Source organism: Mus musculus, chromosome 16 (assembly GCF_000001635.26).
Source record: "Mus musculus strain C57BL/6J chromosome 16, GRCm38.p6 C57BL/6J".
Lineage (NCBI taxonomy): Eukaryota > Metazoa > Chordata > Mammalia > Rodentia > Muridae > Mus > Mus musculus.
Genome location: NC_000082.6, coordinates 44,121,769 through 44,139,761, shown reverse-complemented (window position 1 = coordinate 44,139,761; position 17,993 = coordinate 44,121,769). Strand labels below are relative to the sequence as shown.

At 39.7% G+C, this 17,993-nt stretch overlaps 1 protein-coding gene across 4 annotated transcripts in view; it reads left to right on the top strand.

Annotated features, from left to right (window-relative positions):
- The first annotated feature begins 59 nt into the window (after nt 1–59).
- Nucleotides 60–17,993, top strand: part of Atp6v1a (ATPase, H+ transporting, lysosomal V1 subunit A) — a 54,301-nt gene continuing 36,367 nt past the window's right edge. Inside the window, exon 1 of one of the 4 annotated variants that reach the window (XM_006521721.3) lies at nt 60–251. The gene's annotated coding sequence lies outside the window, so the exon portion shown is untranslated. Of the gene's footprint in view, nt 252–502; nt 815–17,993 lie in introns of those variants that run through there. The other 3 variants (NM_007508.6, NM_001358203.1, NM_001358204.1) reach the window with 3 other exon arrangements.

Below are 17,993 nucleotides of genomic sequence, written 5' to 3'. Positions count from 1 at the left end.
ATTCCCCGCCCCCCGCTCTCCAGGGGCCGGGCCTACGGCCCGCTAGCTCCTCCCACCCTTTGCGACACTCTCTAGGGGATCTGGCTTGGTAGGCTCCGGCGGCAAAATCCGGATCTTTCCACCCTTCTCTCGCTTTCAAGCCAGCAGGATCAGCCTTTCCCGCCCCCCACCCCGATTCCTTTCTAGCCCTCCAGTGACCTTCAAACCCTCTGGCCGACTAATAGGGTTTTGTAAAACGGATTCTTCTCAATGTAAGAAAGCCCATGGGAACTTGCAGTAAATGTGTTTTAAATTCAAAAGGTAGTGATGGGTCCGGATAACTTGGCGATCCTCCAGCAGGCAAACCTCACAGGGTTTTTTTTTTTTTAAATCACGTGATAGGCTTAACGTCTTCCAGCCCAGGATTTTACTGGGGCCTTAGAGGCGGGACTCATGGCCATTTCCGGTCCCTAGAGCGTGACTTAGCGTCACTTCCTTAGCAATGCACTTTAACCCTTGCCATCCTCGTCTTCTGTACTGTAGTTTCTGTAACCCCCGTCATTGTAAAAAAAAAAAGAAAAAGAAAAGAAAAAGAAACTAACGCTTTTCTGAAGTCGCGGAACCATTCACATCCAAGGCGGTCCGCAAAGATTTAAGCCTGCGAGACGCGGCGTGACGGGCGAGGGGAAGCGGGGTGGGGCTTGAGGACACATGACTAGCTAGGACTGGCCCGCCTCCTGCAGCTGAAGACTTCCCCTCTCTCAGTGACAGAGCCTCTGGGTCCCGTCTAGGTACACTTTCTGCATTTCGAGCCCGGGCAGGTGAGGTGCGACAGGTAACTCGTGGCTGGTGGGGACGATTGACAGGGTGAGAGCAGATAGGGTGTGTGAATCGCGGCCTGCGGATGCTTGGGGCTCCCTTTCCGTTGTCCTCCTGCACGGGCGAGGAGCTCATTTCTGCTAGACCCCTGGCCCTTCACCATCACCGTGGTCCATTGACTAGGGATTATGATGCCCACCTTTTCCCTGGGTTGAGAGCGAGTACGGCCATTATGGTTCCCTATTTGGAGCCTTTGGGGCTGATTCAGGTGGTAGGATTGTGTTAGCTATTTCTTGGGGGTCTGCAACAACCGACGGATCCCATTCCCCTAAACTCCTTCCTTGGGAAAGGCCATGGCCCGGGTGATCCGGATGGTAGGAAAACCCCGGGAGGCAGAGGCGTCTCCGGTGAGACAGGCTTGGGAGGGGATGTCACTGAGATGGCCCTCACTGCAGAGTCACACTGAAGGGCTTTCCCCACAAATGTGCGTTCTCAGTGATCCTAAGGGTTTGCCGACATCCTTGCAGAGGTTCAGGGAGTCTTCAGATGAGACTGGAAGGGTAAGAGCGGGCCTTACACCTTTTTTTTCGGAGAGAAGGTGGTTGTACTCTCCTCAGAACAGGGTGTTGGTAATGCGACAGTCTCGGTTGGTTGGGAAGGTGATGAAAGGTGGTGTTGCCTTGTTGGGCTGGAGACCCAGACTAGCTTATGGGAAAGTGACGAGGTTTTCCCGAAGGGGAAGTAATTTTACGGAAACTGATCAGGCTGAAAACATCATTAATCCAAATCCATGTGTGTATAGTTTAAAGACTAGAAGATCGAGTCTAGACATTACTGACTTCATGTTTTCTGCCTGTGGGTCATTCCTTTTTGACATTTCTTTTAAGTCCTACATAATTGCCCTTCCCAGTCAGTTTAAAATTTGTGAAGTAATGCTTGTGCTCTTAATTCGCTTTTGCATTTGTTAAAAAATTCAAGTGACCCTTCTCAGACTTGAGAGTGCATAATATTTTGTGAAAATACAGAAATGGTTTTGCCTAGGGTTACCCAACCCTTTGTACTCCATTTTATGTGCACCGTAGTAGCCAATGTTTAAACCTCAAACAATGTACTTGACTGAAGGAATGTTCTTCAGTTTGGGGCTAAACTCTTTTATTTGTGCTACAAACTTAGAACGTTCCTTGTTTTGAAGCCGAAGGCCTTACAAAATCACAGATTTGACTTTTATAACCCAAATGATACATTTTCTTAGGGGAAATAAGATTTTCAGTTAAATCTTAGTTCTCTGCAATGTAATTGAGGAATCTGTTTTAAACTCTGCTGGGGGCTCGGGGATATGGTTCTTGCTTCCATGTAAGCTTGGTGTACTGGGTCCAACCCTCATACTAGAAAGAAAAAAAAATAGGAAAAAGATGGAATGATTATCTTACATTGATTGGTGCTCCCCCCCCCCCCTTTCCAGATTTTCTTATTTTTGAGAGCTAAAAGCTAAAACCTTAAACTCATAACGATTTAACAAGATAAAAAGACTGGCCTAAGCCAGTCGTAGTGGTGCATGCCTTTAATCCCAGCACTCGGGAGGCAGAGGCAGGCGGATTTCTGAGTTCGAGGCCAGCCTGGTCTACAAAGTGAGTTTCTGGACAGCCAGAGCTATATAGAGAAACCCTGTCTCAAAAAACCAAAACAAACAAACAAACAAAAAACAAAAAAGAAAGACTGGCCTATTTGATACTTTTTACTACAATATTGCCCAAGTGATTTTGCATTGCCCACATTACCGTTTGTGCTTGTGATCCAGACTAGACAATAGGAATTGATCTGTTTATATAACAAGCATAAATATAGATTCTTAAAGAGTTCATTCTTTTCATTGCTAATCATTATTCTGTGGTATGGATGGCACCACAGTTGGTTGAACCATTCACTTGTTGACACAAACCTTTTTGTTTGTGTCTGTGTTCCTGCACTTAGAGGCCAGAGGTGCCTTCCTCTGTTGCTCTCCTCACCTCAACCCCCCTTCTTTTGAGGTAGGTTCTCTCACTGAACCTGGACTCACTGATTCTGGGAGCCTAGCTGTCCATTAAACCCCAGGGATCCTTCTGTCTTTTGCCCTGAGCACCCAGGTTAAAGGGACAGTACTACACTTCTACAGAGCACTGGGTAGCTGAACTCAGATTTTCATACTTGCGAAACATGCAGTTTCACGACTGAGTCATCTCCTCAGCTTGAAATATAATTTTATCCATCGTTTTTCTCTAAAGTGAGGTTCTCTGATCTCTCCGGAGAGAAAAAAATTTGGCTCTGCTTTCACGCCCATGTGACATTCCACCAAATAAACAGAATTCCTAAGTGTTTTAAAAGTCCAGACCAGTTCTGTGCAGGTGCGCCAAACTGGGCTAGAGGAAACCAGTTTGAAAGCACTGAGAATTTGTGGAGGAGAAAGAAGTTCATAAGAAAGAGGCTCAATGAGTCTGCAGTTTTACTTCACAGTTAATTGCTCCATTTTAGGGAACTCAGTAACTTAAACTTCTAATGAATCGGGAAGATCAGTAGCAGGAATTAGTGACCAAACAGCTAAAGAGATTAACTATTAAAGAAGAATTTGTCAATCTATACACACAGATGGTTTGAGCACTGGAGGGGTTTCTGATACTATATTAGTTAATGAGATTTCTGTGTGGTTGTAGGTATGATGGCTCACTCCTTTAATCTCCCCACTGGGTCTGGCAGAGCTCTTTTAGTTGAAGGTCAACCTGGTCTACAAAGTGGGTTCTAGGTCAGCCAGGGCTACACAGTGAGACCTTGTTTCATAGGGGAGGGGGAATATGGAGATGGGGAGAGACAGACAGACAGGGAGGGAGGGACAAAAGCGAGAATTTAAGAGTTGGGCTCCCAACACCCTTTATGTCTTACTCTGCGGTCTCCCTTAGTTGCACTCTCTCAGGGTATCATCATCCGTGAAAATGTATCCTTCCCCTTTGGTAGCCAATCAGTCCTTCAGGCTACTACCCGATATTTTGTATTTCTTTATTTATACATATACCCTATGTTTGGTAGCTCGGGTATTCCTTAGTAAACCTCCCTGCAGTTAAAGAACCACCTGTCTCTATTGGGTCTTCTGCACAAGGATGCTGAAGTGGATGGAAGAGGCCATGTTCAAGCAAACAAAATTCTGAGGTCCCTGATGGGTTTATTGAACAAGCATTGAATGACTAACAAGGGAATTAAACCACTTTAATTCTTACAAATTATGTTCCTTAAAGGCTGTGTACTAAGTATTAACTTTTTAGTCCAATTTTCCGAATACTAAATAGAATAGAACCTTGTATGGACTTTATTTGTACAGTGACCAACTTGTTTCCACAGTGTGTTGTGTTTATTGATAATGGTAAGGCCTGTGGTTCAGCCCTAAAGTGAGAGGATCTTCATTCAGCTTCTCCATCTTGGTCATATGTCTGTTTAAGTGCGGCCAATGCTAGAAGCTTCAGGGCTCCATACCGAGAATCTTTCCTCCCAAACGGTATTTTGAATCGGGTGAGACAACCTTAAATAATCTATCTGAGGGGCTGGTGAGATGGCTCAGCAGGTAAGAGCACCCGATTGCTCTTCCAAAGGTCCTGAGTTCAAATCCCAGCAACCACATGGTGGCTCACAACCATCCGTAATGAGATCTGACTCCCTCTTCTGGTGTGTCTGAAGACAGCTACAGTGTACTTACATATAATAAATAAATAAATCTTTAAAAAAAAAAAAAAAAAAAAAAAAAAAAAAAATAATCTATCTGAGAGTAGTTTCAAAGCTAGACAGCAGTGAGTGTAAATTAGTATATTCAGACTTTACCTGAATAGATTTCCCAATCACAGAGGCCTGGGATTAGGTTTTAGGCTTCCCTGTCATTAGCTGTCTGACCTTGGGCACTTAAAATGAAGTTTCTTTCTGTTTAAATCTAGCCCACAGGTATTATTAAAGTAGATTATGGGCATACAGTGTTTAGTGCATACATTATAAGCTTTTTTTTTTTTAATGGAGGTTGAGGCTAGCCTTCATCATGGTCATCTTCCTGTCTACCCTAAGTGCTGGAATTACAGATATATGCCACCCTACCAACAGAAGTTCTTACTAATTGTACTGGCGTGCTTCAGTCATACCCAGACATACAGTGTCCTACAAGAGTGGCAAAAGCAAACCAACCCTCTTTGCACAAAAGGGTTCTGTTACAATGAATGCACTAAAATTTGAAATGAAAAAATAGAGCCAAAAGAACTTTTCTGGGTGTGTTTTTTGAAACTGGCCATGCTGTAACTCACACTGCTTTCAAAGCACCAGACTAAGGCTGGTCAGTCTACTACAGGCTCAAGTGCCACCATATCTGACTCCCACAGACTCCAAACTTGCTCAATAGTAGAAGCTGGGAGATAGCAGCAGAATTCCTTCATTTTGCTTCTAGCTACAGTTTACTAGGCTTTTATATTAAAATTTTTAATGTTTATGATCATTAATGTATGGAATCTTTTTTTAGGAAACCATTTTTCCACTCTTAAAGTTTTGTCAATATAAGAAACAGTGTGGACATGAACTAGAGTAAGAATTTTTTTCTTCTTTAGTGATTCACAAGGATTAGTGGTTTTGCAATGGGAAATATAAGTAAATAAAATAATTGAAATACAGCTTTTTGAGTTTATGTTTTTCTTTAATCATAACAAAAATACTGTAAGGAAAATAGTTTACTAAGAAATAATTGAATATTTGTATTAATGTCAGTTCACTATAAGAGTAACTGATATAGTGTGTATTTTCATTCATTTTTATATGTCTTGATAAATAATCTGTGATCAGTAGTGCCTTTTATTTAATTTCTGAAGATTATTTATGTTTCACACATTCCCTTTTTTTTCTTTTTCCCTGAAAGGGAAAGTCTTTGATTTACAGCACTGTATATAATATATGTAGTATATGGTGAATAAGTGTGTGGCGATATATCTTTAGAGTAGCAGATCTTTATTTTTATCTGCTCATTAAAAACTTAGTTGCTGTGGTGATAGCCATTTACATTAACATTTAGCTATTAATGGTGTATTATAGCTATTTTCTGATTAAATTTTCATTTTTGAGAAAGGGTCTCAGAATTTGGCTATGGCTGTCCTAGAATTAGCTACATAGACCTGGGTGGCCTTGAACTCTCAGAGGGCCACCTGCCTCTGCTGTATAATTAAAGTCACCTGGTCTCATTTTACACTTGAGACAGGGTTCCACTAAGTTGTGCAGACTGACCTTGAACATGCTCCATCCCTAGGAAACCTTGTTTTCTACTTCCCCCTCCCAAGTAATGATGTCACTGGCCTGTGCAGCCAGGTCCAGCTAAAGTTTATTAATCTTATCTAAATGTAAACATTGAAATAATTCTTTCATTTTAAAACTGCATGAAACATCTTATAAAATGCTTTGGCTTACTCATATAACAGAGTAATTCATTTATTTGTATATGTACTCTTAGGCTTAAATACATAAGTACAAAACTTTCTAAGAAATGGAAGTGAAAGGCCGAGTGGTTGCATAGCATGCTTAAAGCTCTGGCTTGTCCCCAGCACCACTTAAAGCATGTATGGTGCCACATGCCTGTGATCTGGAAGTGGGGGCGAGGTCGGAAATCCAAGCTTATTCCCTGCTGATGTCAGTGTCAACTTGGGGTGCATAAGAGCCTGTCTCAAATATATATGTAAATATGTGTGTATGTGAATGTATAAGGAAATTCCCATCATGACAAAGTGAGTCTTAAGTGTGGAAGGGAGGTACATTTATGTGGTAAACATAACTGAATCGATTTGTCTATAACTTAAATGTAAATACATATTTAAAATATTAATCAAATTTTATTTATACATAGACCATGGAGGAATACCTCCAAATTAGGAAAAAGAAGGGAAGGGAAGGGAAGGGAAGGGAAGGGAAGGGAAGGAAAAAGACTTTGAAATTACATAGAAATAATTTTGTAGCAGAAATGGAAACAAATGCTTAAAAGAAAACACTTGAAATACATCTAACGTGAAGAGTTAGTATTTGTGAGAAATCTTACAAAGCTTAAAAAGTCCACCAATTATAGAGAAGGATGTGGTCAGAAGTTCACAGGAGAAAAAGCTTAACATTTAACATTTAGCTTAACAAATGGGAAAACTATAACCTTACTAGCAATTGATAGAGTAACAGTGAATTACTATGTCTCTGGCTAGTAAAAAAATAAATGATAAACCATGCTAGCAGGGATATGTGGGGAGAAGATTCCCTTGAAAGCTGATAGAGAAATGAATTGTTCCTTGGTTTTGTTTTGCTTTGTAAGCAAACAGTATTAGTATTAGAAGTGTATGTATTCTTTCATCAGCCTCCATGAAATAAAATCACCAGTAAGCAAGCAAAAACCTGTTGACTTGGATGTTGATTGCCACAGTGGTGACAGTGCTAAAATCCTGAGAACAGGGGAACACCTATTAGAAGTATTATGCTTATTACGACACAGTCATATTCTGAAACGTTGTAAAGTCATTCAGTAGTAGGAGTCGAATCTCCTGGTAACTTGGAAGGATTTCTAAGTCTATCCTGAGAGGATTTCCAATCTGTTCCTTATGTGATAAAGGTAAAATATAGAGAAGCGTATATAATAGTCTATTTTTATAAAGCTATATGTAAGACATGAGTTTTATGTGTCCTGTTAACACTGGAAAAGAGGAAAGAAGTAGAGAAAGAGAGGGCAAAGAGGTGGAGATCCTTCACAATAAGATACGCATGCATGTTTGCACATGTCCACAGGTGCCGTGAGTCACAGGAAAGGATGGTACTCAGATGTTTAGTGGGTGCTTCACAATGGCTAGATAAACATTCCGTGTTATGTTGTTTCCATTTTACAGTGAACACTTTCTGAAAGTAATAAAAAACAAATTTACATTTTTAAAAAGAAACAGAAGGCCAGGTAGGCTAAAGAAAAATTTACAAGATGAAAAATAATATTTGAACTAAGTAGACATGAAGATACTTGAAATATATTTTGTCTTAGGTATTGGAGAAGGAAGTGAATAAAATATCCTGGTAACTCCATAAATTCTTAATTTTATTTCTGATAACCATGGGACACCTAATAAGGAGTTGTCATGAAAACGTATCCAAACAATAATAAATACTACCAGATAAGGCTCAAATTTGACATTCTTTTTGTTGTTGGTATTTAATACTGCAAAATGTTTTATGCCTTGGAAATGTAAAAGCATATTACACAAGTGTACTTTCTGTCACCTGACTTAATCATATGACATAATCATTGTGAGAAAAGTCCACTTATTGTTCAACAGATTATAAGATTAACTTTCTCTAAGAAAACTTCAAATAGGGCTGGAGGGATGGCTCAGGGGTTCAGAGCACTGAATGCTCTTCTGAAGGTCCTGAGTTCAATTTCCAGCAACCACATGGTGGCTCACAGCCATCTGTAATGGGATCTGATGCCCTCTTCTGGTGTGTCTGAAGACAGCTATAGTGTACTCACATACATAAAATAAATAAATTTTAAAAAAGAAAACTTCAAATAAAGCACTAGCACCTATGTTGGGTGGCTTATGAGTACCTCTAACTCCAGGTCAGAGAATCTAACACTCTCTTCCGGTCTTCACCAGCCCTGCCAAATATATGCTCATATTCTCACACAGGCACACAGACACATAATAAAAATGAAAAGACTTAAGTTTTTAAAAAGCAAAGTTTAAATTCTTTGCAATTAATTAATTCTTGATTTATCTGGAAATGGGGTCTAGATGTATAACCCAAACTCATCTCAAACTTGAGTCCCTGTTGCATCAGCTTCCCAATTGCTGGGCTTGCAGATGCATGCCACTGCACACATCTCAATTTCAATTATTTTCTGAAAATTAGAAGTTGATGCATTGCTTCAGAACATAATAGGAAGTGGCAGATGGTTTAGAGTTGAGTTTGTCACATACTTAAAATGCCAGTTTTTATATCTCATGCGGCTGCTTTTAATTCTTTATTACCATTTTATTTTGATTGTATATGTCTCTCTCTCTCTATGTGTGTGTGTGTGTGTGTGTATGTATGTATATATGTATACATGTGTATATGTGTGTTCTGTGTTATAAACTGTACAAAAATCTGCAGTACTTTTATTAAGTGGGTAATACATGTATAAGCATGGTGGAAATTACATACTCAGACATTTCTCTTCCCTGTTACTAGCTCCACCCCATGTATTTGTCCATAACGGTAGTGCATTTGAATAGCATTCTGAGCCTCTCTCTTCCCCTTAACGGGGTTATCCTAGAGACATTCCATACCGATGCACTTCAAGCTTCCTCTCAAGTGCTAGTTGAGTATTTAATTACACTGTCATACAGACATTACACTGTCATACGGACATTACACTGTCATACGGACATTACACTGTCATACGGACAGTACATTGTCATACGGACAGTACACTGTCATACGGACATTACATTGTCATATGGACATTACATTGTCATATGGACATTACACTGTCATATGGACATTACTGGGAGCTTTGCTGATCCAGACGGGTTTTTTTGATCCTTCTGCCACCAACTCTTCCACAGACCCCAAGCATGTGCCACCACAAGTGGCAAGGCCTTTTCTTTTTTTCTTTTTTTTTCTTTTTTTTTTTTTTGGTTTTTCGAGACAGGGTTTCTCTGTATAGCCCTGGCTGTCCTGGAACTCACTCTGTATACCAGGCTGGCCTCGAACTCAGAAATCCGCCTGCCTCTGCCTCTGCCTCCCGAGTGCTGGGATTAAAGGCGTGCGCCACCACGCCCGGCAGCAAGGCCTTTTCTTAACACTTGGGTTATAATTACTCGTGGAAGTCTCACAGCACCCTTCTAAGAAGATGCTTGTTTTTACCCCATTCATCAAATGAGGAAAATTATGCATGTGATGGTTAAATGTTCAATAATATAACTAACAACTTATAAGTAATAGAAACTTGAACTCAGGGAGTAATATTACTGTTTTAATGCCCTAAGCATACAAATTCTGTGACAAGTTATTTAGTCTTCATATCGTTGATTCTCCTTCCACTTTTATGTAAGATCTGGGAATCAAACCCAGATTAACTAAGCTTACAAGACCTTAGTCATTTCACCCCTCCTAGTCTCCATATTATGGGAGATTCCAGTCTTTGCATAAGAAAATGCTAAATGAATAATAAAATATTTTGTGCACATAGAGTAAACTCCTAAGAATGAACTAACTGCATGAGAAAAGAATGACATTTTTAATTTTTGGTAGATATCACCATATTGCTCTTTAATTTAGCACAGAAGTTCCTTTGTCATTTGCTTGACTCTGCCATTTATTTAGGTTTACCATTTAGAAGACTGAGTAGTTGGACGACTTTGACTTTCCTGAATTGTGTGAGCTCTATCATTATGATAGCACACATTTATTCATACAGAGTCAATATACTTTGAGAATAAGACAGTCAGGTTTATCACTTTTATTCTGGTTACAACTTAGTGCTACTTGTCTGATTCATATTGGAGTTTCATTATTTGAAATTGGAATTTATATTGCCCAAAGAGTAAAAAATAATTCTTAGTAAACAACAGTGAAAGATACTTGTTTTTTATCAGAAGAATTAACGCAAGGTATTTCAGCTACATACACTAGACAGTTGAATATGATAGCTTGAGTTTTCAGCATCCCTTGGACCCCAGCTTTAGGTACTAACAATGAGCTAGTGAGAGACTTCATTCACATTAATTATAAATTCCATAAATTATTTGAAATATAACACATTGTAGAGTCTCAATGGCAGGTAGGCTGATTGACACCAAACTCTTGATGTGATCCAAAGCAGAAACTCAGGACTCAGGCAAGATTCCTAAGGGATTGAATTGAATGTACATTGACAGAACCTGCTATTGTTCATTGATATGTGTTTATGTTTGTTTTAAACATGACCTCATCCTTCCTAGGACATTGTACTGGGAAGATGAATGCATGAGGAAACAGCCAAAAATAGAGATAATTAGGCTGTGGGTAAAAATTGCAATTAATACTGCCTTAAGTAAGAGCCGCACAAAACAAGACAGTACCTTCACTCTGTCTGGCTTTTACAACCACTAACCTGTACCAAGTTTATAACCAAAGCATTGGGACATAGCCTGGGTCGGAAGACAAGCTCTTATGACTGAGAATACAGTAGGATTTTCCTAAGCCCTCATCCAAGATAGTTTTATTATTTTGCTTTTTCGAGTAGGGGGTTTCAGTGTGTACCCCTGGCTGTCCTAGAACTTGCTCTGAAGACCAGGCTGGCACCACCATGCCTAACTTCTTATCAGCGTTATATGCCAAATTTCTTTTTTTTAACCCTTACTAATACTACCTTAAAATTTTAGCCATTCTATGAGCATCCTATCCTGGTTTTAATTCATGATTTCCTAGTGATCAGTGATAGAAAGCAGCTTTTAAAGTAGTTACTTGTCATATGTGTTTGCGTTTGTGTGTATTAATATGTTTAAGCCTTTTGACTGTTCCCCCCCCCCCCCCCCGACTCTTCCCTCCAACCCGCTTCCCTTCTCCCACTCGCTCCGGCCCCACTTGCTCCAGCTCATAGGTTTATTTGTTTTTTTTTATTATTTACTTTTTTTTTTAAAGATTTATTTATTATTTATTATATGTAAGTACACTGTAGCTGTCTTCAGACACTCCAGAAGAGGGAGTCAGATCTCATTACGGATGGTTGTGAGCCACCATGTGGTTGCTGGGATTTGAACTCTGGACCTTCCGAAGAGCAGTCGGGTGCTCTTACCTGTTGAGCCATCTCACCAGCCCTATTATTTACTTTTTATTTTATTTTATTTTTTTATTAGTTTCTCATTATGGATGGTTGTGAGCCGCCATGTGGTTGCTGGGATTTGAACTCATGACCTCCGGAAGAGCAGTCAGTGCTCTTAACTGCTGAGTCATCAGCCCCTTTTGCCTGTTTTAATTGGAATGCCTTTTGCATTAAATTTTTAGATTGTGTGCATGTGCATGTCCCAGTATGTGTCTAAAGGCTTAGGACTACTTTGGAGAGCCAGGTCTCCCTTTCCATCACCTGTGTCCCAGGGATTGAACTCAGGTCAGCAGTCTTGGTGGCAAGTGCCTTGATCTGCTGTGCTATCTCACCAGCCTACATTATCTTCTTGTTCATGAGCATTGAGGGTCACTTTTCTAAGAGTGTGCTTTTGGGTAGGTAAGGAAGAGGGAAGGATCTGGGAGGAGGTGGGGAAGGGAAAACTACAATCAGAATATAGTGAATGATGAAAATCTGTTCTAATAAAATAAATAATAAAGAGAAATTAGAAAATAAGTGTGAAGAAAAACCATTGCTTTTCTGAAACTATATTTAAAAATTATTATAGCTCTCTTATTCTTCCCTTCTTGCTCCCTGTCCCCTCGCCCCTTCCCCTTTCCCTCCCCCCTCCCTTCCCCATCCCCTTTCCCCTCTCTCCACATGCTCATGGCTGGCCTTTTCTCCTCTACTCTCTCTCTCTCTCTCTCTCTCTCTCTCTCTCTCTCTCTCTATTCCTTTCTCTGCCTCTACTACCCTGTTAACTTTCCTCCCCATGCCCTGAATAAACTCTATTGTATACTATAAAAAAAGATATTATATTTCTGCTTTATAAACATTTCCTCACAGTTGGTAACTTCTGTTATTCTAACAATATCTTTTGAGAAGTAAAGTATTTTACTCTTCTAAAGTCCCAATTTGTCAGTTTGCTATTTGTCTAAGTTATATAAATTAGACCTATCTAATTCAGGCTCTCAAGGAACATTTTGAAGTTACAGGTTTGACATCTAGTCTTACTGTTCATTTTCAGATGATTTTTATATAGTGCTGGTATGGGTTAAAATATTTTGGTTTTGGTTTCTGTGTGTGCACATCTGTTCAACTGTCACTTGTTGAAGAGATGGGAGTTCTCTACTAAATTTACATTTTTGTCAAAAGTCACTTGTTCGTTTTTCATGTATACATTATGTACTTTTTGGGTTAAGTGTAAATTTTTAAATATTACTAATCTAAATAATAGACTTTAGACTGCACTTACTATAATTGATATAGTTAATAAATATATTAACTTTTCTAATATTTTAGGATGTTTAATAATACCTTTTAATTCAGAAATTCATTCTGTGATAATATTTGTCTTCAGTTTGGTCTTGGGGAAGTGCTGATTTTAAAAATCTTGGTCATTGGGCATTAGGCCAAGTTGTATTCAGTACATTTTTCAGGGCTATCAGTTTTCACTTAGTGAATAGGAGTTCCTGTTTCACTCAAGCCTCAGCCAAGACTGTAACTAAATAATGTGTGGTGTTTGTGTCCTGTGCGGACAGCCGGACTGCTTTATGACAAGAGCAGGTGCCTTCCTGTTTGCCTGGCACTTCAGTCCAGCAGTAAAGACAGGCATTGACTGCGCGGCTTGGTTTTTGTTTTTTTGGTTTTTGTTTTTTTAAAATTTTATTCATTCATGTATTCATTTATTGGTTTTTCGAGACAGGGTTTCTCTGTGTAACATTGACTATCCTAGAACTCACTCTGTAGACTCACAGAGATCCACCTGCCTCTGCCTCTCAAGTGCTGGAATTAAAGGCATGCTCTTTTTGATTTTTTTAAAAAATTACTCTGTGTGTGTATGTGTGTGTGTATTGCACATGCATGTGGATGGCGGTGTTGCATGCCCTGGCAAGCATATGGGGGTTAGTGGACAACTCCTGGGAGTCACTTTTCTCCTTCCTCCATGTCAGTGCCTGGGGTTGCATTCAGGTGTAGGAGGCGGAAGCCTTTACTTACCCTCTGAGCCATCTCACTGCTCGCTTGTTAGTTTGATCAGTCTCACTACACTGCCCTCCTGCAATGGCTCCTCTTGCCTCGCTTTCTTAATTTAAGAATTAGAGACGTGAGCTGCCACACCTTTCTAATTACAGTAGTAGCTAGTTTTAAGTACTACACAATAGCAGTTTTGAAGACCAAGCACATTACTAAGTTAATTCCTTAGCAAATCACACCATTTAAAACCTCTACGAATGACCAAGTTTTTCTGACCCACAGTCAACTTAATAAATAAACTGTAGCTGTTACTAACTTAAATATACTTGAGCAAACCATTAGAAATGAGGATTTCCTGCCCACTGAATTGAAAACTGTCTGTGGACTTTTTAACTGTTGACCTGACACAAACCAAAGTCACCTGGAAAAGGCTCCTTCCTAATAAGGAGTTATCCAGATCAGGTTGGCAGTAGGCGTGGCTATGGTGGATTGTCTTGATTGATAATTAAAAGTAGGCAGTTGTGGGCTGCACCATTCCCTGAGATGGGTTCTGAACTGTAAGACAGGATAAAGCTACATACATACAAGGAAGCCGGCCTCATATGTGCCCCTCACCCCCTTCTTGACTATGAATGCTGTTTGACTAATTGCTTGAGCTTTTGCCTAGATATCTCCTCAATGATGACTAAATGGTAGAGTGGAATTGTAGGCCAAATAAGCCCTTTCCTCTCCTAAGTTGCCTTTGGTTGAGACGTTCTATCACAGCAACAGCAATAAAACCTTTAAGGGCTTAGCTGCATATTACTAAATTGCTTCCCATGCTCCTTAGTAATAAATTCAAATTGCTTCTTTTTAATGACTATTTAATCATTCTTTTGACCATTAACTCAGAACCTCATTCTTTTACCTTCTAAGGGAACTCTTCAAGTGATTTGCTGCATTCAATCTCCATTGTTCTAAAATATTACATAATCCTATTTAAGTCCATGTGGCTGTATGCAGTTCTTTGCAATATGCAGAAAAGAAAAGAAATTTATGACCATTTTTAGAAATGCTATTAAAAACAACTATAGGCAAGGCTAACAACTAAGTTTGAGCCTATTTAACTGATCAATTAAAATTCTGTTCCCAGCTTAATTCTTAATTACTTATTTTTCAGAAATGCTTGTATTTTGATTCAGAGCTGAAGTAGGAGTGTGTGTGTGTGTGTGTGTGTGTGTGTGTGTGTGTGTAGGCGTGCATGCACTTGTTAGTCATCATGTTCCCTGTCATTTTGTTGTGTTTCTCTCTCCTCTTTGACTCCCAGCTTTATCTACACATTTCCTTAGAAAGTTTAATAATTTTCATAATCTATTTCACTAATGACCTTAAGTTTACCTCCTGACCTGTTCATTCTTTTTTAATGATACTATGGAATGTGTATAAATAAAATATTTATTACTGAAATTCTCTCTTTTTTTTTTAATTGCTATCTTGGCCAATTAAGTGGATCAATAAAGGAACAGGACCCACAACCTTTTGTCCTTCTATGTTGTCATCTGTAGCAAGGTAGCCTGCCTTCCCAAATTAGCTCCTTTCTACGTCCCAGACTATTGCTACAGCTCAGCACCCCGTGCAGATGACCAGCTGCCGAAGGAGGGCTATTTCTCATTGCCCAGATTTTCTAAAACAGAAGAGAAATTACTCAGATGCTCCTGAAAGCTTTCCCTTGCCTTTTATTAGTCAGACTATTCCCAAGCAGGCCATTGCTCATGGAACTGAAAGTACCATGATAGACTCCCCAAAATTCTAACAAAGTTAGGGTTTCATTGGCAAGAAAAGCAGAGGGGTCTGGGTATGCATAGTGAAATAAATCTGCCATATAACATTTCTTAGAGAGCTTCTAAGTAGATAAAAAGAGATGAATAAGAAAGTCCTTCACAAAGTAACTAGCTTACAGTAGGGTTTTACACTGCAAATGACCAAAGTAAAGGTTTTAAGTGGAATTTTGAGCAAGCATAAAAATCATAAGCAGGTTTAGGGTGTTTTTCTCTGTGCAGGAAAATAGCAGATAAAAGTCCAATGTAGATCAGGCTAGGTGGTTCATGCCTGCAACCCCATCAGGAGGCTGAGGCAGTGAGATTAGGAGTTTGAAAGCAATCTGGGCTGCTGGCACGAGTCCCTCTCTTTAAATCAGTTCATGAGAAATGGAGCTTGGAAACCTACCTACCAGTCCTGATTTGATGGTTACATCCAGCATACGTTTAATGACATGCCACAAGGGATGCCTTTTGATATATACAATCAAAATAATAATAAACTGTTGAAGTCCACTGATTTTTTTCCTTTAAAAACAAACTAACAACCTCCTTGTGCTTTCCAAAGCTAGTCTTTTAATGAGTTAGTATGTTCTTTCTTAAGTGTTACATTAAATAACACCAAGTGTCAGTAAAGTGGGTCAGATCTTATGAGAATTGCCTTGTAAGCCTAGTGTTGACTGTTGTGTTCCCTTCTCCTTGTTTCCAACCCAAACTCTGGTAGTTAAAGGAATTGTTTTTAGAACAAAAGACATTGCTAGGTATAGTACACTAGCCAGCAGCAGTTTGGATTCTGTTATAAAATATTGGGACAGCTGGCCTCTGGTGCTATCACCGCAGTGCTCGTGGGTAGAGTCTGATGACTCACTAGTCAGATGGCTGCCTTTGCTGCCTTCTGGATTTTTCCTTCTCTACAGCACAGATTTTTTTCTTTTCCACCTTTTGCAAATATGGGGGGGCTATAATTTATAATTAAGGGAATCTTGGTTCTAAATTGTATTTGCTTTTTACTCGTAAGTAAAGTAGGAGTCTACTAGCTAAGGATAAAGCCTAATGTGATCATTGAGTTGGGGTTTTTTTTTTTTTGTTTTGTTTTTTTGTGCCACGTTTCCTTCGTGACTGTGGGTTGTAGTGCTGGGGTTCTAAGCCAGGGACTCCAGCCTGCGTAGCAAGTGCTTTCTCACTGAGTTATGTATGTCCCTAGCACTGCTATTCCCTGGTTTCCTTTGTATATCGCTGAGAGCAGCAGGGTAACTGTAAGGAAGGGGTTTCATGCAACATTAAATCATAGTATACTTGACTCCTTACTGTGAAGACTTGGAATACAGTTAACTCTTAGTTTACTATGACTTAGTTTTCCTATCGAAAATGCTTTTGAACGTTTTTAATATCTTAAAATTATTTTGTATTTTTAGTTACCTTTGTGTGTGTGTGGCCTTGTGCACATGCGTGCAGGTGCCCAAGATGCACGTATATTCAGGAGGCCAAAGGTGTTGGACCCCCTTGGACTGGAACTACAGGAGTTATGAGTCATCTAACAGGGTGCTGGGCACAAAAATAAACTACTACCGGAACAGATTGCTCTACTAACTGCTCAGCCACCGCTCCAGCCCGTGTTTAACATTTTAAAAAAAAATCTGCTGTTTGCTGGGTAGTGGTGGCACACATCTTTAATCTCAGCACTCAGGAGGAAGAAGCAGATAGATCTCTTGAGTTCAAGGCCAGCCTCTTCTACAGAGTGAGATTTTTTTCCCCTTGCATAGTAGAGAGAGCTAAATTGCTCATAATGATTATATTTTCTCTTTAGATTGGCCTTAAAATGTTTCTTTTTTTTTTTTTGTATATGGATATTTGTTTGTTTGTATGTATGTGTACCACATGCATGCCTGGTGCCCTCAGACATCACAAGAGAGCATTGGATTCCCTAGAGTTGACATTACAGTGGGTGTTGTGGGGCGGTGGACTGTGCACAGACAGCCTGGTCTCCAGTTGAGAATAGGCCTGGAACCCTGGAGACCTGGTGGGCGGTGACTTCCGCCTTCATGGGATGGTAGGACCCACATGCGGGAAACTGAACACAGGTCCTATGTGAGAGCAACACGTGTACTAAAACACTGAACCATCTCTTCGGCCCCTATATTGTATTTTTAGAGGGTGGAATTGTCCCAACATTTCCTCTCCTCCTGCCAAGAAGGAAAGGGAAAAAAAAGAACACCTTGATTTGCTGGTTTAAGAGTATTTGTCAGATGAAAGCAAAGGCGTGTCTGGTCATCTGGCTTTTGATTCTCTGTCTTAATGTTATTGCTTCTGATGCCTATTATGTGCCTCAAACATTTTTAAAAAGTTTAAAAGATAGGTTGTAGTGACATTTTAAAGAATTCTGGAATTTGGGTTTCTTTAAAAAAACACAGAAATAATACAAGACTGTGCTTTGGTTTTAGTCCCAGGCGCAGGGATGTGGGGCCGCTTCAGACTGTCTGCAGCAGCTGGGATTTGCCTCGGGTTCTAGCAGATAATTTCTGCAGTTGTGCGATGTTTGGAATTTTGAGAATTTTTCAGAGGATACATAAATGTGA